The sequence below is a fragment of the Hyperoodon ampullatus genome (genome assembly GCF_949752795.1).
Source record: "Hyperoodon ampullatus genome assembly, chromosome: 16".
NCBI classification, from domain to species: domain Eukaryota; kingdom Metazoa; phylum Chordata; class Mammalia; order Artiodactyla; family Ziphiidae; genus Hyperoodon; species Hyperoodon ampullatus.
In genome coordinates, this window is record NC_136929.1 from 38,977,773 (window position 1) to 39,003,749 (window position 25,977).

Here is a 25,977-nt window from a genome sequence, read left to right on the forward strand (position 1 = left end):
GAATGTTTTATCTTTTCTAATTTTTAATGAATTTATACAAAATTTATAATGAAAAACATGTTTAAGATTCTAAAATGTACCAATTCACATTCCCACCAGCAGTGCAAGAGACTTGAGGATATGGGGAGGCGGAAGGGTAAGCTGTGACAAAGCGAGAGAGAGACATGGACATATATACACTACCAAACGTAAGGTAGGTTGCTAGTGGGAAGCAGCTGCATAGCACAGGGAGATCAGCTCTGTGCTTTGTGACCAACTGGAGGTGTGGGATAGGGAGGGTGGGAAGGAGGGAGATGCAAGAGAGAAGGGATATGGGAACAGATGTATATGTATAACTGATTCACTTTGTTATAAGGCAGAAACGAATACACCATTGTGAAGTAATTATACTCCAATAAAGATGTAAAAAAAAAGATTCTAAAATGTATTTTTATAAATTAGAAGACTGAGGAATGAGAAATGAAAGAATAATATGATTGATTTAGACTAATAGAAGAAACTGGAAAACTGAGTTTCTGATGTTAATTTTAGAGTATGCCTATCATGGTGGTAAAATATTTTATGCTAGTCATGATTTGGATGGAATTTCAGTCCTTTGAAATAATGTTTCATAATATATATATAATATATACACCTATTATATATATATATATGTACATATCTATATACAAATTATATATTTCTATTTCACATATTAGAAAATTTATTCTCAACCATATTAAGAACTTTCATTTCTGAAGCCATGATTCAATCCCAATTCAATATGATATTTTTTTCATTAGTCCATATTTTCAAAACTTTTGTAAACTTTCACCTTATAAAATAATGCAAAGAGTTATATTAATGCAATATTTGCAGGACCCTTATAATAATCAGATCTCAAGGAAATAGTTTTAGGTCATGGCACTGAAAGAATCAGCTTGTATATCCTTAAGCATTTTCAAAAATTTAATAGATCCAGGAAATGCTCATTAATGATTTTTAACACAACAAAAAGGGAGTCAATTGGGAATTATTTACTTCCTAAAAGGTATACAATCCAAATATGAAGTGTACAAAACAAAAACAATTTGAAAAAACCTCAGTCTTCAAAATAAGGGGACAGAAAATATTTTCTGTTGAGTCAGAAAGTAAATATTTTAGGTTTTATTCACCATGAGGTCTCTGTTATGACTACTCAACTCTGACATTTTAAGTGACAAAAACCATACACAATACATAAATGAATGGTTGTGGCTATATTCCAATATTTTTTTTTTACAAAAATAAGCTGCAGGCTGTATTTGGTCATAGTCTATAATTTGCCAACCCCTACTACCTACCTAATTAACAATTTCAGGAAATACATAGGACAAAAAAACATGTTTAAAAATGCCATGAGGAAAAATTCAGCAAAATCCAGACTTCAGAGAATACTACAGGACAAATATCACATTTTTTCAAAAAAGTTAATTGCAAGAAAGAAAAAATAAAGATGGAATAGTAACCTACATATTAAAATACAGTTATGAGACATATCAACTAATCTAAATGTAGAGACTTTATTTTGATACAAATTCAAATAAGGAAATGTAAAAAACATAAGATGAACAGGAAAAACAATTGGTAATTTCTTTTTATTTTTTCATTAAAAAAATTTATTGGGGTATAATTGATTTACTATATTATGTTAGTTTCAGGTGTACAGCAAAGTGAATGTTATACAAATACATATATCCACTCTATTTTAGATTATTTTCTCATATAGAACATTAGGGAGTATTGAGTTCCCTGAGCTATACAGTAGGTCCTTATTAGTTATCTATTTTATGTATAGTAGTGGGTATTTGTCAATCCCAGTCTTCCAATTTATCCCTCCCCACTTACACCCCAGTAACCATAAGTTTTTTTTCTACATCTGTAGAAGTATTTCAGTGATGTAGATAAGTTCATTTGTAACCATTTTTTAGATTCCACATATAAGTGATATCATTTGATATGTGTCTTTCCCTGTCTGACATACTTCACTCAGTATGACTCAGTATGAAAATCTCTAGGTCTATCCATGTTGCTGCAAATGGCATTATTTTGTTCCTTTTTGTGATTGAGCAATATTCCATTGTATATATGTACCACATCTTCTTTATTCATTCCTTTGTTGATGGACATTTAGGTAGCTTCCATGTCCTCACTGTTGTGAATAGTACTGCAATGAAAATTGGGGTTCAAGTATATTTTAGAATTATGGTTTTCTCCAGATATTCGCCCAGTAGTGGGATTGCTGGATCATATGGTAGCTCTATATTCAGTTTTTTTTGTTTGTTTGTTTGTTTGTTTTGTTTTGTTTCTGCTGTACGCAGGCCTCTCACTGTTGTGGCCTCTCCCACTGTGGAGCACAGGCTCCGGAAGCACAGACTCAGTGGACATGACTCACGGGCCTAGCCGCTCCGCGTCATGTGGGATCTTCCTGGACTGGGGCACAAACCCGTGTCGTGCATCAGCAGGTGGACTCTCAACCACTGTGCCACCACGGAAACCCTATATTCAGTTTTTTAAGGAACCTCCATACTGTTCTCCATAGTGGCTCTATCAGTTCGATTTCCCACCAACAGTTTAGGAGGGTTCCTTTTTTCCACACCTTCTCCAACATTTACTGTTTGTAGATATTTTGGTGATGGCCATTATGACTGATGTGAGGCGATACCACATTGTAGTTTTGATTAACATTTCTCTAATAATTAGTGATGTTGAGAATCTTTTCATGTGCTTTTTGGCTATCTCTATGTCTTCTTGGGGAAATCTCTATTCAGATCTTCTGCCCATTTTTTGATTCAGGTGTTTGTTTTTTTCCTATTGAGCTGTATGAGCTATTTGTATATTTTAGAGATTAATCCCTTATCAGTTGCTTGTTTACAAATATTTTCTATGATTCTGAGGGTTCTCTTTTTGTTTTGTTTATGGTTTCCTTTCTGGTGCAAAAGTTTTTAAGTTTAATTAGGTCCCATCTGTTTATTTTTGGTTTTATTTTCATTATTCTAAGAGGTGAATTGAAAAAGATCTTGCTGTGATTTATGTCAGAGAGTGTTCTCCCTATGTTTTCATTGAAGAGTATCTGGCCTTATATTTAGGTCTTTAATCCATTTTGAGTTTATTTTTGTGTATGCTCTTAGGGAGTGTTCTAATTTCATTCTTTTACATGTAGCTGTCCAGTTTTCCCAGCACCCCTTATTGAAAAGACTGTCTTTTCTCCATTGTATATTCTTGCTTCCTTTGTCATAGTTTAGGTGATCATAGGTGCATAGGTTTATCTCTGGGCTTTCTAACCTGTTCCATTGATCTATATTTCTGTTTTTGTGTAAATACCATATTGTTTTGATGACTGTAGCTTTATAGTATAGTCTGAGTCAGGGAGCCTGATTCCTCCACCTTCTTTTTTTATTCTTAGGATTGCTTTGGCTATTTGGAGTCTTTTGTGTTTCCATAAAAACTGTAAGTCTTTTTATTCCAATTCTGTGAAAAATGCCATTGGTAGTTCGACAAGAATTGAATTGACTGTTTTGGGTAGTAAAGTCATTTTCACAATATTGATTCTTCCAATCCAAGAACGGGGTTTATATCTCCATCTGTTTATGTCATCTTTGATTTCTTTCATCAGTATCTTACAGTTTTCTGAGTACAGGTTTTTTCCCTCCTGATGTCAGTTTATTCCTAGGTATTTTATTCTTTTTGATGCAGTGGTGAATGGGATTGTTTCCTTAAACTTTTTTTCTGATCTTTTCTTGGTAATGTACAGGAAAGCCAGAGATTTCTGTGTATGAATTTTGTATCCTGCAACTTTATTAAATTCATATATGAGTGCTAGTATTTTTCTGGTAGCATGTTTAGTATTTAATATGTATAGTATCTTGTCATTAGCCAACACTGACAGTTTTACTTCTTCTTTTCCTATCTGGATTATTTTTATTTCTTTTTCTTCTCTGATAACCATGGATAGGACTTCCAAAGCTATTTGAATAAAAGTGGCAAGAGTGGACATCCTTGTCTTGTTCCTCATCTTAGAGGAAATGCTTTCAGCTTTTCACCATTGAGTATGATGTAAGCTGTAGCTCTGTCATACATGACCTTTATTATGTTGAGGTAGGTTCCCTCTAAGCCCACTTTTTGGGAAGTTTTTATGATAAATGGGGGTTGAAATTTGTCAACAGCTTTTCCAGCATCTATTGTGAAAATTATATGATTTTTATTCTTCAGTTTTTTAATATGATATATCATATTGATTGATTTGCATATATTGAAGAAACCTTGCATCCCTGGGATAAATCCCACTTGATCATGCTGTATGATCCTTTTAATGTATTGTTGGATTCTGTTTGCTGGTATTTTGTTGAGGATTTTTGCATCTATATTCATCAGTGTTATTGGTCTGTAATTTTCTTTTTTTGTAGTATCTTTGGTTTTGGTATCAGGGTGATGGTGGCCTTGTAGAATGTATTTGGTAGTGTTCCTTCCTCTGAAATATTTTGGAAGAGTTTGAGAAGGATAGGTGTTAGCTCTTCTCTAAATGTTTAATAGAATACACCTGTGAAGCCACCTTGTCCTGGACTTTCGTTTGTTGCAAGATTTTTAATCACAGTTTCAATTTCATTACTTGTGATTTGTCTGTTCATATTTTCTATTTCTTCCTGGTTCAGTCTTGGAAGGTTATACCTTTCTAAGAATTTGTCCATTTCTTCCAGGTTGTCTGTTTTATTGGCATAGAGTTGCTTGTAGTAGTCTCTTATGATGCTTTGTATTTCTGTGGTGTCCATTGTAACTTCTTTTTCAATTCTAAATTTATTGATTTGAGTTCTCTCCCTCTTTTCTTTGGTGAGTCTGGCTAAATGTTTATCAATGTTGCTTATCTTCTCAAAGAACTAGGTTTTAGTTTTATTGATCTTTGTTATTGTTTTCTTTGTTTCTGTTTCATTTATTTCTGCTCTGCTTTTTATTATTTCTTTCCTTGTACTAACTTTGGGTTTTGTTTGTTCTTTTTTCTCTAGTTCCTTTAGGTATGAGGTTAGATTGTTAATTGGGATTTTTCTTGCTTCTTGAGGTAGGATTGTATTGCTATAAACTTCTCTCTTAGAACTGCTATTGCTGCATCTCATAGGTTTTGGGTTATTGTGTTTTCACTGTCATTTTTCTCTAGGTATTTTTTGATTTCCTCTTTGAGATTTTTCAGTGATCTCTTGGTTATTTAGTAACATACTGTTTAGTCTCCATGTTTTTGTGTTTTTTACATTTTTTTCACTGTAATTTAATTCTAATCTCATAGCATTGTGATCAGAACAGAGGCTTGATATGATTTCAATTTTCTTAAATTTACTGAGGCTTGATTTGTGGCACAAGATGTGATCTATCCTGGAGAACGTTCTGTGTGCACATGAGAAGAAAGTGTAATCTGCTGTTTTCAGATGGAATGTCCTACAAATATCAATTAAATCTTTTTGGTCTTTCATGTCTTTTAAAACTTGTTTTTCCTCATTAATTATCTGTCTGGATTATCTGTTCATTGGTGTAAGTAAGGTGTTAAAGTCCCCTACTCTTACTGTGTTACTGTCGATTTCCTCTTTTATAGCTGTTAACATTTGCCTTATGTATTGAAGTGCTCCTATGTTGGGTGCATAAATATTTATAATTGTTATAACTTCTTCTTGGATTGATCCCTTGATCATTAGGTAGTGTCCTTCCTTATCTCTTGTAACAGTCTTTATTTTCATGTTTATTTTATCTGATATGCGTATTGCTACTCCAGCTTTCATTTGATTTCTATTTGCATGGACTATCTTTTTCTATCCCCTCACTTTCAGTCTGTATGTTTCCCTAAGTGTAAAGTGGGTCTCTTGTAGACAGCATATATATGGGTCTTGTTTTTGTATCCATTCAGTGAGCCAGTGTCCTTTGGGTTGAGCATTTAATCCATTCACATTTAGGGTAATTATTGATATGTATGTTCCTATTACCATTTTCTTAACTGATTTTGGTTTGTTTTTGAAGGTCCTTTTCTTCTCTTGTGTTTTCTGCTTAGAGAAGTTCCTTCAACATTTGTTGTAGAGCTGGTTTGGTGGTGCTGAATTCTCTTAGCTTTTGCTTGTCTGTAAGCTTTTTATTTTTCCATTGAATCTGAATGAAAGCCTTGCTGGGTATAGTATTCTTGGTTGTAGGATTTTCCCTTTCATCACTTTAAAGATATAATGTTACTCCCTTCTATCCTGCAGAATTTCTGCTAAAATCTCAGCTGATAACCCTATGGGGATTCCCTTGTATGTTATTTGTTGCTTTTCCTTGTGGCTTTTAATATTTTTTGTTTGCATTTAATTTTTGTTAGTTTGATTATATGTGTTTTGGCATGTTTCTCGTTGGGTTTATCCTCTATGGGACTCTCTGCACTGCCTGGACTTCAGTGACTATTTCCTTTCCCATGTTAGGGAAGTTTTTGACTAAAATTTCTTCAAATATTTTCTCAGACCCTTTCTCTTTCTATTCTTCTTCTGGGACCCCTATAATTTGAATATTGTTTCATTTAATGTTGTCCCAGATGTCTCTGAGACTGTCCTCCTTTCTTTTCATTCTTGTTTTCTTTATTTTGTTCCATGGCAGTGATTTCCACCATTCTGTATTTCAGCTCACTTATCTGTTATTCTGCTATTGATTCTTTCTGCTGTATTTTTCATTTCATTTATTGCATTGTTCATAAGTGTTTATTTGTTCTTCTAGGTCCTTGTAAAACATTTCTTATATCTTCTTGATCTGTGCCTCCATTCTGTTTCCAAGATCTTGGGTCATCTTTACTATCTTTATTTGAATTCTTTTTCAAGTAGATTGCCTATCTCCTCTTCATTTATTTGGTCTTTTAGGTTTTTACCTTGCTCCTTTGTCTGCAACATATTTCTTTGCTGTCTCATTTTGTCTAACTTACTGTTTTTGTGGTCTCCTTTCCACAGGCTGCAGTGTCATAGTTCCTCTTGCTTCTGCTGTTTGCCCCCTGTTGGGTGAAGTTTGTTCAAGGGCTTGCGTAGGCTTCCTGGTGGTAAGGGCTAGCACCTGCGCTCTGGTGGGTGGAGCTGGCTCTTGTGTCTCTGGTTTGCCGGGTCATGTCAAGAGGTGTGTTTTGGTGTGTCTGTGAACTTAGTACAGCTTTAGGGAGCCTGTCTGCTGATGGGTAGTTTTGTGTTCCTGTCATGCTCGTTGTTTGGCCTGAGGCATCCAGCAGCACTGGAACTTGCAGGCTGTTGGGAGTGAGCTGGGTCTTGGTGCTGAAATGGGGACCTTGGGGAGAGCTCACACTGATCAATATTCCCTGGGGCCAGAAATTCTCTGGTGGTCCAGTGGCCAGGACTTGGCACTCCCAGGCTTGACTCCTGGCCTGGGAACCATAACCCCACAAGTCACATGGTGTGGCCAAATAAAATGGGGGTGGGTGGGAAGAAAGCAAACAGACAGAAAAAGAAAAACCAAGACATACAAGAAAAACATAAACAAACAAAAAACTTGAAAAACACAAAGAAACCAGAAAAGAAGAAAACAATCAAAGAAACAAAAAAACAAAAGCAAAAACAAACAATAAAAAGGAAACTAACAAAAACAAAAAGCAAAATCAAAACAAAAAAGCAAAGAAAATAAAAAATAAAATGACACAAACAAAATGACAGCAAAACAAAACAAAAACCGACAAAAACCAAAAAAGACAGCAAAAACAAACAAAAAATACTAAAAGAGACAGAAATATATATTTTTTAAATTAAAAATAATAATCAAAAATGTTAAAAATTAAAAATATAATTAAAACAACAACAACAAAACAAAACAACAAAAAGATTTCCTAGAATCTCTACCATCAGTGTCCTTGCCCCCACAGTGAACTTCCACATACCCTCACCTCCCCAGGAGGCCCACCAAGACCTCTAGGTAGGTCTCTGGACCTGCTGTTAGCAGTGTGGGGGCAGCTCAGATTATGACCTGGCCCAAACCCTACTTGTACATGTCCCCAAAGTCCACAGATGCTAAAGCTTGACCACTCTCAGTTGTAGGGATGCTTACTGTCCATTCAGATGTTCTGCAGGCATTGGATATACCAGGCCAATCTTGGGGGCTTAATCCATAGCTTCTAGAATTGCACAGAGAGGTTTCAGTTCCTTTTTCTTAGTTGCACATCCCCTGTGTCTTAGCTTTGGTTTTGGCCCCACCTCTGCATGTGGGCCACCCTCAGGGGTTTGCTCCCCACCCAGGTGAGAGGGGGCAAAGACTACAACTGAAGGGGCCATGCTTGCTTACTTAGGTGGGATGGTCCAGAGGTGGCAACAGATTGGTGCACACATGCTTACTCAAGCAGGAGGGGCATAAGTTGACTATGACTGCAGTAAACACACTTGAACTGATGGTTTCCCCCTCCAGTGCCTGCAGACACCGGGGCTGGCAGGAAGCAGTCATAGACTGGGGCACGCACACTCGTTCTGGTGGGAGTCCCTCCCAGTGCCCATGGAAGCAGGGGCTGGAGTGTGGAGAGAGAGGCTGCGATGGTAGCCCTGCCCATTGCATGCCACTCAACAATGGCTCCTCACTTCCAAGGCAGTTCATGCTTCCTCCAGGAGCATTCTCGGCTGTGGAGTGCCTCACTCACATTGCTTCAGGCTGTCTCTGTGCAGCCAACAATAGTCCTCTTCCCGGGTCCACTCTCCTAACCCCATGCTTCAGGACCCAGGCCCCACCAGCACTGGCAGACATCTGTCTCAAGCTGGGTCATGCAGGGCTGTGACACAGACAGACTATGCAAGTCTCTCTATGTCCTGCCTGCCACAGACTGGCCATTGCATTTTCTTCCACTAGCTCCCAAAGACCCCCCTCTATTTCAGTATATCTTGTCTCTGGTGAGGGAGCCTCCTGGGTGTGGTAACTTCTCCTCTCCTTCAGCTCCCCCAGAGGTGTGTGGGTCCCATCCCGTTTTCTCTTTTCTTTTTCTTCCATTTTTCTCCTTTGTCCTACCTGGTTATGTGGGGATCTTTTCTTGTCCTTTAGGTGTCTATGTTCCTCTGCTAGTGTTCACTAAGTGCTCTGTGTAGATAATTCCACTTGTAGATGTATTCTTAGTGTACATGTGGGGAGAAGTGAATGCCAGGTCACCCTATTCCACCATCTTGACCACTCTTGGCAATTTCTTTTTAAATGTGATAATGGTATACTCTTTAAGATATACATATAAATGATTTCTTGTATTTTGAAGGTATAGATTTAAATAATTTTAGGTAAAATAATTCTGGTGTCTGATTTGATTCAATATAATCTGGGATAAGGTAAGAGAGTGTGATAAGTGGGTCTGGTTACAGATGAGACAAATTAGGCCAAGAGGTGACAATTATTGAAGGTGGATGATAGGCACATGGGAGTTCATTATACTATTTTACTTTGCAGACATATAAAATTTTCTATAATAAATTATTTTTTTTTAATTTAAAGATGCACACAGCAACACATAACAGATATGTCACTAACCTTGTTATATGGATACATCAAGAAATACTTTTGACTAGAATTGTATAGAATTATGATGGGGTTAATTGGCAAAATAAGAAAGCTGATAGTTTTTTTGGTGCTTTCTTTTCTTTTCTTTTTTCATCTACTCTTCACCTATTCAACTACTATAACTTATTCATTTTTCAATCTCTTTTTCTTCCCAGCCAGGCCCACTTTACCTGGACAATTTATTTTCCTACAGAAGAAACTCTCAAGATTTCTGCTGTTAGGTTAAACTGATTTTAGTTAACTAACAGGGTTGGAAAAGATTCTGACCTAATGTCAAATTATATTCTTGGAATTTCACATATTCTCTTTGGAATGAAGTACGTTTTTCCGTTCTAAGGCACTGAGTGGGTATAACCATACTAAGAAATGGAGTTTGTACATCCATTCTAAGAGACTGAGTGTGAATGTCCATGCTGAAGAATTGAGTAGGTATATCCATGCCAAGGAACTGAGTGGGTATGTGCTACTAAGGAATGGAGTTCATCATCCATGCTAAGGAATTAAGTGGGTATGTACACACTAAGGAAGTATGTTTAGTAAAACTTATATGAGTTTTTGATGTTTTCACTCTCTTGTCCCGATGAGAAAATCATCAAGCTGCTGGTTTGGGTAAGTAACATTTTTCCCTCTGAAGATGCAAAATCCCAGAATTGTAGTGTTGCAGTGTAATCCTGGAACTGAGCAGAACCCTGCAGAGCCCCCCAAGTATAAAGACCCCTCTATTTCCCCTGCCTCTTGTTTATAGAAAAACTGAAGTCTCCCAGGCCTCCCTGAATTACAAAAGAGCAGGCTCGAGCAGTTAATGATTAGGACAATAGAGTCACAGACTCAGTGTCTAATACACATTCTTGAGTTGTTTTACAGATACTGACACCAGAAGGAAAAAGCTAACTGTGTGATGACCAGATTGTAACCATGACATAAGCTGTTCTATCTTGAGCAGTACTGAATCTATGGCTAGCACAATTTCAAGGACTGGCCTCAAGAGAATGGGATTAACACTATTGTTCATAATAATCTATATCTTTGTGGACATCAACATATTTGATGTTGATGTAGCTTGCTCTGCCCCTATATGTAAGTGGGCAAATAAAATTGTCAGCAAAGAGATGATACATACCCATGTCAACATCTTCCACTCTGAAAATATGGCACCCTATGTCAGTATGAAGAAGTTACAGTAAACAGGTTTTGCCCCTAATCCCATAGAAATGAGATAAGTGGGGATTTGTAAGCAGCTCTTTTGCCCCTTTCCTGTCTGTCTGTTTCTGTTCCCCTCACAACTTAATTATATAAATGGAATTACTACATAACATTTAACCTAATTTTTGACTTCTGCTCTACTGAATGTACACAATGCCTTACCTAATCTATTGATACATTTCCTGGATTAAAAGGAGTAGGAATGAAGAATTAAGTAGTTAAAGAATGACTGGCTCTCTACACCCAGCTTCCCTCTTAGCAAATTTGCAGGCAGAACACACAGGCAAGATAGCATCCAAAGCAAGATCAGGAGAAGTCAGCAGGTCTACATGCAATGGGAAAGTGACAAAAAATCTGACCTCCTACCTTAATAATTAACTGAGATTCTTTCCCCTTTTTCCCTTTAAAAGTTGTCATGGCTGAGCAGAATCTTTGGAGTTGGTCTCAGGATATGAGTCCACCTTCACCCCAGATTGCCAGCTTTTCTGAATAAAGCTGCTTTCCTGTCTACCAACACTTGCCCCTCAACTATTGGCTTTTGAGCAGTGAGCAGCCAAACCTGAGTTCTATTACAATCCTAAATGAAAAAACAGTGGTCAGAAGAAGTATTAACAAAAACAAAAGAAAACAAGATCATAAGCTTGAAGAGGGCAATTTGTTTTGATGTTAAAAAGCCATTTTGTTTCATTTCTGTGATTCAGACATGCATCTTTCCTTTCACTGGTCCTTATTTTTCTCCACTTAAAATAAATATGTGAAAACATAAGCTGTTAGTAAAGTTTAAATTAAACTCAGAAAATTATTGTCATTTGAATTTCTGCAAATTTACGATTGACTATAAATAGTTATAACTGGGTTTCTTCCCAATACAGAGTTGCTGATTTACCTAATTTTTTGAAAAATTTCCTTACATTTATTTGTACAGCATTTGATTTTGAATTCTACGTAGAACAAATAATTATGTAAATAAAAATTTAGATCTTTCAACACTTCAAAACCCCACAACAAATTTAATTCCTATAGGATACCAAAAAGAATCAGTTCATTCCAGAATAGTTCAGCATCTGCTAACAAGTGAAGTGAGAATGCTGAATTTATTGTAAATCTACAGATGCATTGTGACATAGCAGGTGGTATTTTTAATGGCCCTGAGAGTTATAGTGAAAAATTAGATGAAAAAAAAATAGTCAGTGGCAGAGGCTTTACTACTGCAATACGGATAGGGAATAAAACTTTTTCCAGCACCAAATAGTTAATGAGCATCTATATGTGCAAAGCACTGTAGAGAGGGCAGGTCATTTTATTTCCTTGGAACTTAGTTTGGTGCCAGAAAAGGAATTTTATGTGCTGAGTTGACTGGTACAATCTTCCAGGTACAGTACTTTCTGCATAATACAGAAAAACATCAGACAATTTATTTTCAGGAAGACTTCCAAATGCTGCAGCATTAGCAAAGATTGAACAAGGGGCCATCTGATCTTAAGTAAACCTCCCATCCTTCTAAAGATGTTTGTGTTGAGAGAAATGATCTTTGAAAGTGTTTGCTTGGACATGCCATGAGCACAAACAATTACCAGGCATGGTGGCACTGCACATTGGAAAAGGTACAAAAAGTTGCAACTGAGAGTGGAGAGGGGGCTGCTTAATTGTTAACAGAAAAATGATGAGTTTACATTAGTGGTATGATATTATTTGAATTTAAATGATTTGTTATGGTATTATGTGTCATGACAGAAAAAAATTATCATTTACTGTCATGAAAGAAAATTTAAGATAAACTATATAGTGGCCTTAGTCCTTTTAGGTATTAATTTTGAAGTATTAACTTGAAATAATCAGAAAAGTGTATCTGTGTCATTATTTCTGTTTCAGATTTGTAAAAAGTAATATTTTTCCTACTATATACTTTAGCAAGTAGAGGCATTTATGCTCTGTTATTAAAACTTCTGACATTAATTTAGAACTTTGGAACTCATGACATATTTTAATTAGGTATTCTCTTAAAAGAGGAAAATATCTAAAGAAAAAATGGCCTAAGGTTGTTTTCTATTTAGTGTAAGTACTTTGATGGAAAGACAATTTTTTATAGTGGTTGATGCAATTAGATCTCATTGACATTAAATATGGAAAATGAACAAAATTTAAGTCAGAACCTCTTAACTAGAGGATATTTTTCATTTTGTCACTTTATCAAATGTATTTAATTGTTTGTTTTTAATTATAATCCCCAGATTATATTTTGAGAAAAGAATTAAGACAAAAATAGAATACTTACTAAAGGTCAATCAGTAAAACTGTGAGTGACAGAACTTAGAATAAGAACCAGCAGTCCTGACTTGTTGGAAGCAATTCATTTATAAATATCCAGAGCAAAACCATTAATCATTATTACATGTATTATTTGCCAGTTTCTATTTAAAAGTTTCAGTTAGCAGAAGAATTTCTTGAGTTCACCTGGCACAGTTACTATTTTGGAAAGTTGCAATTCTGTTTTTCCTGTTCTAATTAATGTTCCTGTATGAGTCATTCAGCAAAAAATTTAATAATCTGTTCTATGAATATTAAAACATTGTTATCCACAAAATGGAAAACTATCATTAAAGCACAATTAGTGGAGGAGGATCAGGTTTAGTGAAACTATTGTTTGAAGTGTTTTAGCAGGCTTTCTTTAGACAGGCAGATTTATATGATTAGCAAAACAATATTAAAGAAACAATACTGGCTTTATAAGAATTCTGTGCAAAAGGAGGTTTAGATTGACTACTTACTTTAGTACATCAGTGCATAAATGAAAGTCTTTGTATGGAAATGCTGGCAAAACAACTTGCATAAAAGATGGAAAGATTATGTGTGTTTACCTATAAAGAAAAAAATTAGTAATAATCCATAAATTTATGATCAAAATATTTTTCAGAACAAATACAATCTCAAGCAATTTGTTGAAATTATGTCATTATACTCTCTCCACTAATTTCTTACTACAGTCCTTTTCTGTGGCAATGTTCACTCAGCCACGTAGGATGGCTTAGATGCTAACAAAAGTCAGAATAAGAAGTACTGAGTGTTTTTGTTCTTTTTTTATGGCTGAATAGTATTCCATTGTATATAAGTACCACATTTTCTTTATCCATTCCTCTGTTGATGGACATTCAGGTTGCTTCCATGTCCTGGCTATGGTAAATAGTGCTGCAGTGAACATTGGGATGCATATATCTTTTTGAATTATGGTTTTCTGCATGTATATGCCTAGGAGTGGGATTGCTGGGTCATATGGTAGTTCTATTTTTAGATTTTTAAGGAACCTCCATACTATTCCCCATAGTGTCTTTGCCAATTTATATTCCCACCAACAGTGTAGGAGGGTTCCCTTTTCTCCACATCCTCTCCAGCATTTATTGTTTATAGATTTTTTGATGATGGCTATTCTGACTGGTGTGAGGTGATACCTCATTGTAGTTTTGATTTACATTTCTCTAATAATTAGTGATGTTGAGCATATTTTCATGTGCTTTATGGCTATCTGTATGTCTTCTTTGGAGAAATATCTATTTAGATCTTCCACTCATTTTTTGATTGGGTTATTTGTGGGATTTTTTGATATTGACCTGGATGAACCATTTGTATATTTTGGAGATTTAATCCATCAGTTGCTTCATTTGCAAATATTTTATCCCATTCTGATGGTTGTCTTTTTGTTTTGTTTATGGTTTCCTTTGCTGTGCAAAAGGTTTTAAGTTTAATTAGGTGCTGTTTATTTATTTTTGTTTTTATTTTCATTATTCTAGGAGGTGGATTTAAAAAGATCTTGCTGCTATTTACATCAAAGAGTGTTCTGCCTATGTTTTCCTCTAAGAGTTTTATAGTATCTGACCTTACATGAAGGTCTTTAATCCATTTTGAGTTTATTTTTGTGTATGGTGTTGGGGGTGTTCTAATTTCATTCTTTTCCATGTAACTGTCCAGTTTTCCCAGCACACCTTATTGAAAAGAATGTCTTTTCTCCATTGTATATTCTTGCTTCCTTTGTCATATTTTAGGTGATCATAGGTGCATAGGTTTATCTCTGGGCTTTCTATCCTGTTCCATTGATCTATATTTCTGTTTTTGTCATACTGAGTGGAGTAAATCAGACACAGAAAGACAAACATCATATGATATTTTCATATTTGAAAACTTAAAAAAAGGGTCAAAATGAACTTATTTACAAAACAGAAGTAGAGTCACAGATGTAGAAAACAAACCTATGGTTACTAGGTTATGGGAGGGCGGGATAAATTGGGAGATTGGGACTGACATATACACACACACACATATAAAATAAATAACTAATAAGAACCTGCTGTAAAGCACAGGGAACTCTATTTAATACTCTGTAATGGCCTATATGGGAATAGAATTTTAAAAAGAGTGGATATATGTATATGCATAACTGGCTCACTTTGCTATACACCTGAAACTAACACAACATTGCAAATTAATTATACTGCAACAAAAATTAAAAAAAAAACAAAAAGTACCAAGTGTTAACCTCACTTGAACAAGCATACCGAAGTTTAATTACTTTCTTTTTTTCTTTTTTTTTTTTTTACAAAGAATTAAGTTTCAGAGATGACTGTGGTGATTTAATGGAAGAGGACTAATTCCTGAATCTTTTCCTCCATAAAGTGTCAGTTTTAATGCAGGCTTTCAACTATATACAAAACAAATATTTTCTCAAAAGAAATCATCTATTTGTTTTTTAAATCTGAAATGGCAGTGCAATGTTCTTAATATATTATGTAAATTTTAAATGAGAATAATAACAGCAATTTCTACTACACTTAGAATGTTCAGAATGTGTATGTTTCCCAATTTATTCAATAAATTGTGATCTTGCCTATTTACTTTAATGATTATTAATGGAGAGAGAAAGAGAGGAGAGAGAGGATTACCCACTATATTGTCAAATGGAGCAGTTATACCGCAGTACACAGTATGATATTAAAGGAGAAATCTGGCTAAACAAAGTTAAAAATATTTATTTTACAATGCCTTAATCCAGAGAGTGGTTACGTCATCTTGCAGACATTCATAAAATATGGAGTGATAACTTGGAAAAAGAACTAAATTAGACAATGAAGTAAGGGGAATCAAGGATGGATGAGGATTTAAAATGAAGCCAGGAAGAAAATAAGCACATTCAATGTATACCCTAAAATCTTGCAATGTTTACAAAAAATTCAGAGATAGTGAAACCTGAATTTTACCACTACCATAGGAGTAAAACTTGTTATTTTGTAGGATAAGCCTCCATTTTTGCCAATTTTTAATTTTACTAGAAACAGTGTATGCACAATGTAAACAATATCAAATAGATACAAGGACTTTCAATAAGAATCAATAGTCATTCACCCTAACTTTCTCTCCCCCCAGCGTCATTACCCATAAAGAATTTTGACCCTTCTTTTTTTCGGTGGGGAGGGATTCTTTCTTGTGATCTCTTATAAATTTAAATAACATGATTAAGTCTCTATCTTTTGATCCATCAACCTGCATATTCTCCAATGCATATATTCCATGTAAGATGAATATCCAGCTCAATCACACTACTTCAAATTTCCTCAACCTTTACTTTTTTTTTAAATAATTAAAAGTTCTTCTCTGAATGATTCTTTTAAATTTGAATAACATTTAAAACTATATTTCTTACTCTGTCAGGTTTCTGTAGTATGTCTTATCTCCATACAATGAGGTTAAACCAAATTGTTTCCACTAAAAATGTGTTACTCATATTACATTCACTTTTGCATGGCCAAAACAAAAAATATACTACTAATATAATAAACTGTAATAAAGTAATAAGAGTAATGAAATAGTATCATAATAATTAATGCCAATAGTAATATGCAATAATATTTTGACATATAATCATACCAAGAGTTTTTAATCTTCTTGTTAACCTCCTTTAAATCTTCAGACTTTGCCTTTGCTGCATTGTGGATATCTAATTAAAAGCCAACATATAATGGTACATTAGTTGAATACAGTTTCTGTTAAAGACAATAAAGATGCAAAGATCATAAACAGGAATACCTTGGAGATATTGTGGGTCCGGTTCCAGACCATTGCAATAATATATTGCAATAAAGCAAGTTGCACAAGTTTTTTTGGTTTCCTAGTGCGTATAATTGTTGAAGAGTTGTCACAAACCTTCAATTTGTGAAAAAAGCAATACTTGTGAAGCACAGGAAAGCAAAATGAAATGAAATGAGATATACCTGCATATATTCCTCTATAATCCAATGGGGGAAAAATCCTATGTCAATTAAAGGAGAAATCTCTTAAAGGAAGGTAATTATTTTTCTTAATAGTATCAGTTGTTCAAATTCATTTGTGTCATATTTGAGTAACAACTTCTTGTACAAAACTTGGGGTTGTGTTTTCTTTGTTTGATTTTCCTTATTTGTTATTGCATGCTTTATTCAATTTGAAAAATAAAGATATACTTTAACAATATCTGTAAGATCTTCCTGGTTTTAATCACTTATTTTATTGACTTGAATCCAAGTCCCACTATATTTAGAAAACATTTCTTTTGAAATTTTTACCAATTGAAAATAAACAGTTTTTTTACTTCATGGATTTTTTTTTATCATAAGAAGACTATGCCAATACATTCTTATTATGAAAAATTTAACTAAGCAGATAGGGAAAAACATATATTCTTAATCCCTGGTTGCCACAGTTTCTGATTTCCTCCCTAGAAGTAAACACTTGTTGTCATTATAGCTTTCATGTTTCTAGGCTTTTATATACATTTATAAATATGTATGTATAAACATATATGTAGATCAGGTGATGGTGGGCCACCCAGATTCTCCTTTCAAGACTAAAGATTCTCTTTTCATATTCCCAGTTGGCTAGTAGCTCTCAACTATATCTCTCTTCAGAAATCATCTTCTACTGAAAAGAGACACCTCACCCAAAGTCATGCATCCTGCCTGATGGTAGTCCACATCTAATACATATTGATACAAAGGTATAAAGGTTTGGTCTTCTTACCTCAATTTGGGGTATATCTGAAGGACCTTAATAAAATACCTGTGGGATTAGCTGAAGCCTTTGTTTCAACTCTGCTGTAGTTCAATTTCTTCCTCTGCCCAATCCTGCTCCATTCATATGTGAGAACATATGTTGACTCTGAGAGCATTTCCCCACAAACTTCTTGTATCTCCCTGTGTTTATTTCCTAAGGAACAAAATCTAAAAGAGTCAAAACAAGAGTGGGCTAAAGAAGCAACTTTGAAATGGGAATTGGAGTCAGATCATGTACTGGTTAGCTGGTAATAAAGACCAAGTACTAATAGTAGGTGGAGAAATAATAATCCTTGGCTTGTGGTGGTAATCCAATTCTTAAACCATTCATCTCTGGTGCACTGGAATGGGAGCAGTTAATGGGAATTCATTGATGAATGTAAGGAATCCGGCATATAAGGACTACAGTGAAAAGCTCTAATTATAAAGATTATGGGATTAGGTGGTATTTACCTGAGAAAATTGATTCACTGAAAATGATAACAAAAGGTTAAAGGTGATTAATCACCAATTAAAGGTTAAGAGTGACTTTGAGGAGGCCTTCTTGGTACCATAAAAATATTATTATTTCCTATAGCTGGAGGGCAAAACAAAAACAAAAATAAAACAATGTTCAAGCCCAGGATTTACATAATTAACAGAGATATAAAGAAAGTTTGAGTTTTCAGTTTTGTCAAGTCCCCTACACCAAACCCTGAGTGCTGATTAGAAAGGATTGAGATTCTGAGTTTGTATATGTGGGCAGTTGGATTTGTACACATGAATATATTAAATCCTCAGAATTCATGTGTATGTGGTACCTATGGAAGAGGCCTACTGCCCTCTCTGAAGTTTTACACTATCCCTAGGCCTGAAAATTATGCAAAAGTCTCTGCTTACAAGAAAACATGTGTTTTCTTCAAGGTAAAAGACACGTGTTTCCCTGGCCACCAAACTAATAATTACTGTGAAGTCACATAACTATTCAGGTCAGATTACTTGACATAAAGAGAACCACTCTACATCTAGTAAAACAGAAAAGTAACTGTGTCCTGGAAGAAGTTCAGGATCTCACCAATACGTAAGAGCAGAAATCCAGGGAATATATCTGATACTGGATCTGAAGATGCTCAATCAACCATGCCAAACAGAAGGGTGATATTTTATCATTATGAGAGACGTTTCTCATGATATAGGATTAATGTCTTGGAAAGAGTCAGTGCTAACACACCATGAGAAAGCAAAGCCCCTTATAAAGTGAAGTATAAATGCTAGAATTACCATGTCAGGTTGTGGTAGTAGCAATTAACAATGCTCCAGGAATTGGGTTAGTAAAGTAGGGATACTCACCAGATAACTACATTCTACTGGAAGGTCTTGATGTCAATCCATTCACTAGAGTAATAAGAAATGGACTGGTGAGAGGGGAAAAAGCATCACTGAGACATGCAGTGGTAACAGCTCTCTATAAAGGTGATTCCAGTGGTGGCAGAAGATGCTATTACAGCATTAGGCTCAGTATATCAAAAGAGTTAAAGAATCATGAAATAATAGAGGCCCAACTATCAAAGTTTAATGGTCAAAAGCAAGGTGGGAGAAAATACAACGATGAATGATGTCATTAAAATTGCAGCATGCTAAAAAATGATTATTGCAATATGATAAGCAATAGAGATTATCCAACAATCTTTGGCAAATGAATGAATGACAGCCTGAGGGGCAGCCAAACCAAATGACTGGACCTGAGCCAGGTTTCTTCAAAGGACACAATGACTGAAAGAGAGTTTGGGCCTTCAGTAGCAATAACCCTGCAACACCATGGAAAATGTACATGATAATAATATTGGGTTGGCCAAAAAATTTCCTTTGGGTTTTTCCATAACATCTTAAGGAAAAGCCGAACGAACTTTTTGGCCAGCCCAATATATCCAGTTCTACACAGAGACTATCTTCCATTTACTCAGAAAACTACACTGGAGAAAGGGGAATACATAAACATTTTGAGGACTGTTGTAAATGTTTCTAACTTTGCATTAATATCTAGAGATTTGAAGCTTCATCCTGTGCCCCTTCCTGGATTCTTTCCTACCTGCTGTAGTCTTCCTTGCCCATATCTTGATCTCCCATCTTAGATCAGACTAATTGTCCCAGGAGAGAGGGGAAGCTACCTCATAGAAGCTCACTTGTAAATATTCTTTCTCTAGAATATTCCTCTTTTTCTCCTTGTTACTTCCACAGAAACCTAATGCTTTAAAATTATGATATTTTAAAAATGTACTCCTCTTTCTAGTTGCTGTTAATGCAAATTTTGATCTGTTATGACCTCCTACTTAGAGGTAGAAATTTTTCTTGAATTTCTTTTAACTTAACCTTGAGCCAGATCAACTACTTTCTGAATTAAGTTCCATATAGGTATTCACTCTAATTTTATTGGGATATGTTCTCAACTAGTTTCTTCAGAAAAGATAGATACAGATGTGGATATGGGTATAGATGTTAACTATATATATATGTGTGTATATATACTTATGTTTCAATTTTGTAATGCAAAAAAACCGTATATATGTTAATTTGTGTTTTCATAAGTGTATAAGAATGTATTTATTTTTCTTTGCCTTTAGTCGATCATTTGGCCTGTAAAAATATTTTCCCTCAGAACTTTTAACTTATGGCTTTTTTCTTCTTTTTTATCTATCATCTAGAGATTTGAAGCCTGTCTCTCAATTATTTTGAATTTTTTTATTTTGTATTGTTAACCACTCACTCTCGCCCTAAATTTTCAAGACTAATTTTAATTCTCTCTTTATTTATCTTATTTTGTTTTCAAAGAATACTTTCATTCTTAAGATGCAGGGACTTTTTCATCTTTGGAAACATTTTTTATTATGGTTGATAATTTTCCTCCTCCAGTTTCTTTGTTTCTTTATTGCACTCACATTAATAGGTTGTTATACATTCTGAATAGTTCTTATGTTTTTCATCTTATTTTACATTTTCCAACTCTTTGAATTTTTGTTCTGTATTCTGTGAAATATTGTCAAGTTTAATCTCTAATGTAATGATTGAAATGTTATTCTAAAACTTAAAAAAAAATTCTCAAGGGCATTTTCTTTTCTCTGTTGGCTCCTGTCAATTAAATAGATAGCAATTTGCTCTTGAGTCTCTGAATTATTTCATGTTTTTGTCATCTGGGGTTCATTTTATAATTTATTTCAGTGTTTTAAAATTTATTTTAATTTCATGAGTTTTCTTTATATGCATATTAATCTTAGGTGGTCCTTTCTTATATTTGATGAAGGTTCAGTTTGACTTCTCTGTTGTATAAGTTAATCTTTTCTGAAGTCATCATTTTAACCGAATGGAAAGATGACTGAAGTCTGTATATACCTGAAGCATGTCAATTACTGGATGGGCTTCTAAGTTAGAGTGATAAAAGAGGCTTTTCCTATGAGGTAAGCTGAGAGGCTTTCCAAATTTTAGAAGGTTTTACTTTAGGGAAACTTTCTACCAATATTTGTCCCTCACCCCCAGGATATCCATTCAAGTTATTTAGTGATCATTATTTTAACCTGATTTAGAGTAAATGTTAACTTAAGATGTTTTATAATTGCATGTTTTCTCATGCCCGTTTTTAGTACCTCCTGACTCTAAACTCCAAAAGTTTGTAAACATTCCAGAGACCATGTAAAATACGTTTCAGATACTATCTTATGTAAGCTTCAAATTAATTATTATTTGGATATTTGGATGGAGGACTTAATAAGAGTAAGTAAATTTCCCATGACTACATAAGTTTAGATTTGAACATAGGCAATGTGGATCCCCAAACTACCCCTTTTACCACTGGTATATAGATAATCCATTTCCTACTGCAGTCCTTTCCTGTTTCTGTTTTTCTTGACAACTATATCTATACCCATTGATCCATTATTCTTCCAAACTAGTTATGTTAATATTGTATTGAGATTTGACTTTGTTAGATAATTAGGACTTTTTTATTACTACTGCCTGAAACAAAAGTATGCCAAGATAATTTTGTTTATATTTCATATAGTTAAATAATATAGAACCTTAAAAACTTTATTAATGTGTCATGGGTAAAGATTATTTTTTTAAGAAAATCCTTTTTTTTTATATTCAGACACTCTCTGACTCAAATCTGAATGGATATATTGTAGTGATAATATACATGCTATTTTGTCCTAAGCCTTTGCTAGCCTCCTCAGTTTTCATGAAAGATGCTTAACTTTCTAGAACCAAGATAACTGGTCAGGCACATGAGACAGATTTTAACCCACAAATAGCAGAGTTACACTCCAGGCATTGCCCAGAGGGGATAATTTCAAGCTTACAACCATTCAATGTTTATCAAAAGTTTAGTTCAGAGAAATGATATGGGTGAAGGATTGCCTGAAGGATGTAACAATTCATGTGTTCCTCTGGTTTCTATGAAATATACCTGTAGGTTTCCCCAGACCTTCGAAGTGGCATATCATATTATTCTTGTAATTAATACCCATGAATTTAATCATGTTTTTATTATGTCATTAAGCTATGGTGACAAACTCTCCAAGAAATGAGTCTTAAAGAACCTGTCACTATATTCTTAAGAAATCTGTCACTATATTCTCAATAAGGATACTGTTGAATACAGAATAGACTGTTCTCTCCTTTTTAATATTTTAGGATAATATTTTTAATTGTTTATGGACCAAATATGGTAGCACTATGACTAAGAAATTATCTGGTTTTAAATATATACCTATCATGAGTTATGTAACACTGGAAGCTGGCTGCTCTAGAAGTCTAATATAACTTTGTAGAATCATTTGCCATCATGGCTACATATTCAACTTTAATAACACTACTACATTAAAAAAAATCTTTCTGTTGTTAACTATATCATCTTGATCTAATTTTTGAATCCTGATATGATGCCTTAATAACTTCTGAGTAAAAGTAATAAAAGAAAATAATTAAATTAAAAATGAGGAAATCAGAGAATAATTTTGATAAACATTTAACTTTTTTTCTAGAAGTCAAAAGAAAATCTTAAACATAATTAGTTTTGAATTCATCAGTACAGTAAGAATAAAGCAAATACACTTTTCAGAAATGCAACTATTTCTAAAAACAAGAAAATGTTATACAAGACACCACTTAATAAGAAAACTGTGTAATATAACAAAATCCTCCTCAATACAGTGTAACTTTGAGAGGACTTTTAAACTATTTTTCTAAATATTGGCTGGTAGAATATCAACTAAACATAAGTCAGTAAAAATAACTTTATTTGCAGGAGGTGCAATGTGGTTAGGGAGAATACAAACATAATTCAGTTAATAATTCTTTTGAAGCCCACTTATATGTCCATACTACAATACAGCGTTTCACTTACATTATTTAACTCAAAACCCTATGAAGATTATGCCAACAGTTTTTTTTTTTTTGCATACAGATACACTTGCAAACAATTATATTAATTTTAGTGGATAATTTCAAACTAAATAAATAAGAAACTGTAGGTACCAAGCATAACCTAGCATCATGTTGGATATATAGCAAGCACTTTCAGTTCTTATTGATTGTTTATTATTCCAATAATTTATAGAGTAAATACATTTACTAATATTGAAGATAGCTAGAGTTTTGTTTAACAGTTTTTGGTAGAAAATATCCCATTACTAATTAAGAGGATATTTAAATCATGACACTACACAAGGCTGTCACTAATATATAGAGATATATATTTCTAACATATGCATGTCTATATTAGATATATGCACATACATTTGTATTGTTTCCCAAATTAGAGTCTTAATGGATTTCTTATTGCTCACTTTCCTTCAATTAATAAAGCAATGCACACAGTCCCCCTACTTGCTTTTAAAATAGCCAGTTGTGAGGTAAGAGAAAGGGATAATGAAGGCATGTGTCAAAACTGGTGTCTTAATGAATCTTATTAAAATTTAGAAAACTAGTCCTCTGTGAATAATTCAGTTTTAATATAATTGTATGTATATTTGCTAAACATGCTTAATATTAAAAGCATTTATTGAATACTGTTCACAGTCACTAATGTAGTATATGTTCAATCTATAGCAACTATATGCCTAATATGTTTTCTATTTTTTTAACATCTTTATTGGAGTATAATTGCTTTACAATATTGTGTTGGTTTCTGCTGTATAACAAAGTGAATCAGCTGTATGTATCCATATATCACCATATACCCTCCCTCTTGTGCCTCCTTACCACCCTCCTTATCTCACCCCTCTAGGTGGTCACAAAGCACTGAGCTACTCTCCTTGTATTATGCAACTGCTTCCTTCTAGCTATTTATTTTACATTTGGTAGTGTAAATATGTAAATATTACTCTCTCACTTCATCCCAGCTTACTCTTCTCCCTCTCTGTGTCCTCAAGTCCATTCTCTATGTCTGTCTGTCTTTATTCCTGTCCTGCCCCTAGGTTAATCAGAACCTTTTATTTTTTTAGATTATATATATATTATATATATATATATATATATATATATATATGTGTGTATATATATATATATATATGGTAGCATATGGTATTTGTTTTCTTCTTTCTGACTTATTTCACTCTGTATGACAGACTCTAGGTCCATCCACCTCATTACAAATAACACATTTTCATTTCTTTTTAATGGCTGAGTAGTATTCTGGACAGTTACATGTAAAAGAATGGATTTAGAACACTTCTTAACACCATACACAAAAATAAACACAAAATAAATTAAAGACCTAAATGTAAGGCCAGACACTATACAACTATTAGAGGAAAACATAGATAGAACACTCTATGACATAAATCACAACAAGATCCTTTTTGACCCACCTCTTAGAGAAATGGAAATTAAAACAAAAATAAACAAATGTAGTACAATTTTATTGAACATTACACATATTTTTCTAGTAGTGCTAATGTGGAAAATGTGCAAATTTAATCTCAGGGTAAGGCAAAGAAAGGAAAAAAGGAGCCAAGAATTCTATTCTCATATATTTAAACTATGTGTTTAAAGAATTGCAGAAAAACACTGACTGACTTTTCTTAGCTCCACTTTTAGTGTATAGCTTTATTAATATTTATAAGTTGTATTAGTTCCCTTTTTTTCTAATAAAAAAGTGAAACAGCTTTAAAAACCTATATTAAACCAAGACTTCCACAATATATCTTTCTAAGTCTAGGCAAACTTTGTAATGGCTTGGGATGTAAATAATTAAATGACTGCATACCTTTTCTTTTAATATTTTTCTTGACAGCTTAATTATCTAATTAAATTGCAATACAAAGAGAATAATATAGAATTATGAATAATGCTGTATTGACTGCTTATTGTTTTATGAAGTTGTTTACTATATTTTTCATAGGATAAATTTTTAAAGCATTTTAATCCAGTTCTTGGTAAAGTGAACATGACAGAACTCTTCAGTTGCCTGTATAGAATCAAATTCAAGTCTCTGGATTAAACTAATCAGTACCTAGGATCAATGATTACATTTTGTACTCAAGATGGACATTAGATTATAATACTTTAAATTTTATGTAAACATAAAATAAAACCTAAAGATAAATTGCCTCACCAAGCATCATATTCAGTTATGTCACATATTAAATTACAGTTCCTGGATCTGAATCATTTGTCTGTCTTACAATAAACATACAATGTGTGTAATACAAGTATTATCCTTATTACCAGACAGCAGCATTAAATGGATTTTACTCTCTGTATTTTCAGTTAAAAATATATATTTCTTTTTGTGAGACTTCTTTTTGTTCCCATTGAAAAAGACTTCAATTTTTTTCATCTGGAATGTCAGGTGAGAAAGTAATCAAGAGAAGTCTATATAACATAATTCATGTAAACTTAAAATTGAAAAAGAAAAATATATTCAAAATGGTCAGACAAAATAGGATGCTGGAAGGAGTAGCAACGATTTATGATGGATTAAAATATTTTAAGAAACTACAGAAAAGTGTTACAAAAATGGCCTAATTAGCAAAATTATATTTTAAAATAATTTATTTGCTAGAATAACACATATTAAGAACACCTATCACACAATTGTTGGAAATCCCCTTTATTGTTCTAGCATTAAAGAATGTTGGTGCCACTATACTGAACACTAAGATACATTCTATATATATGTCTACAAAAT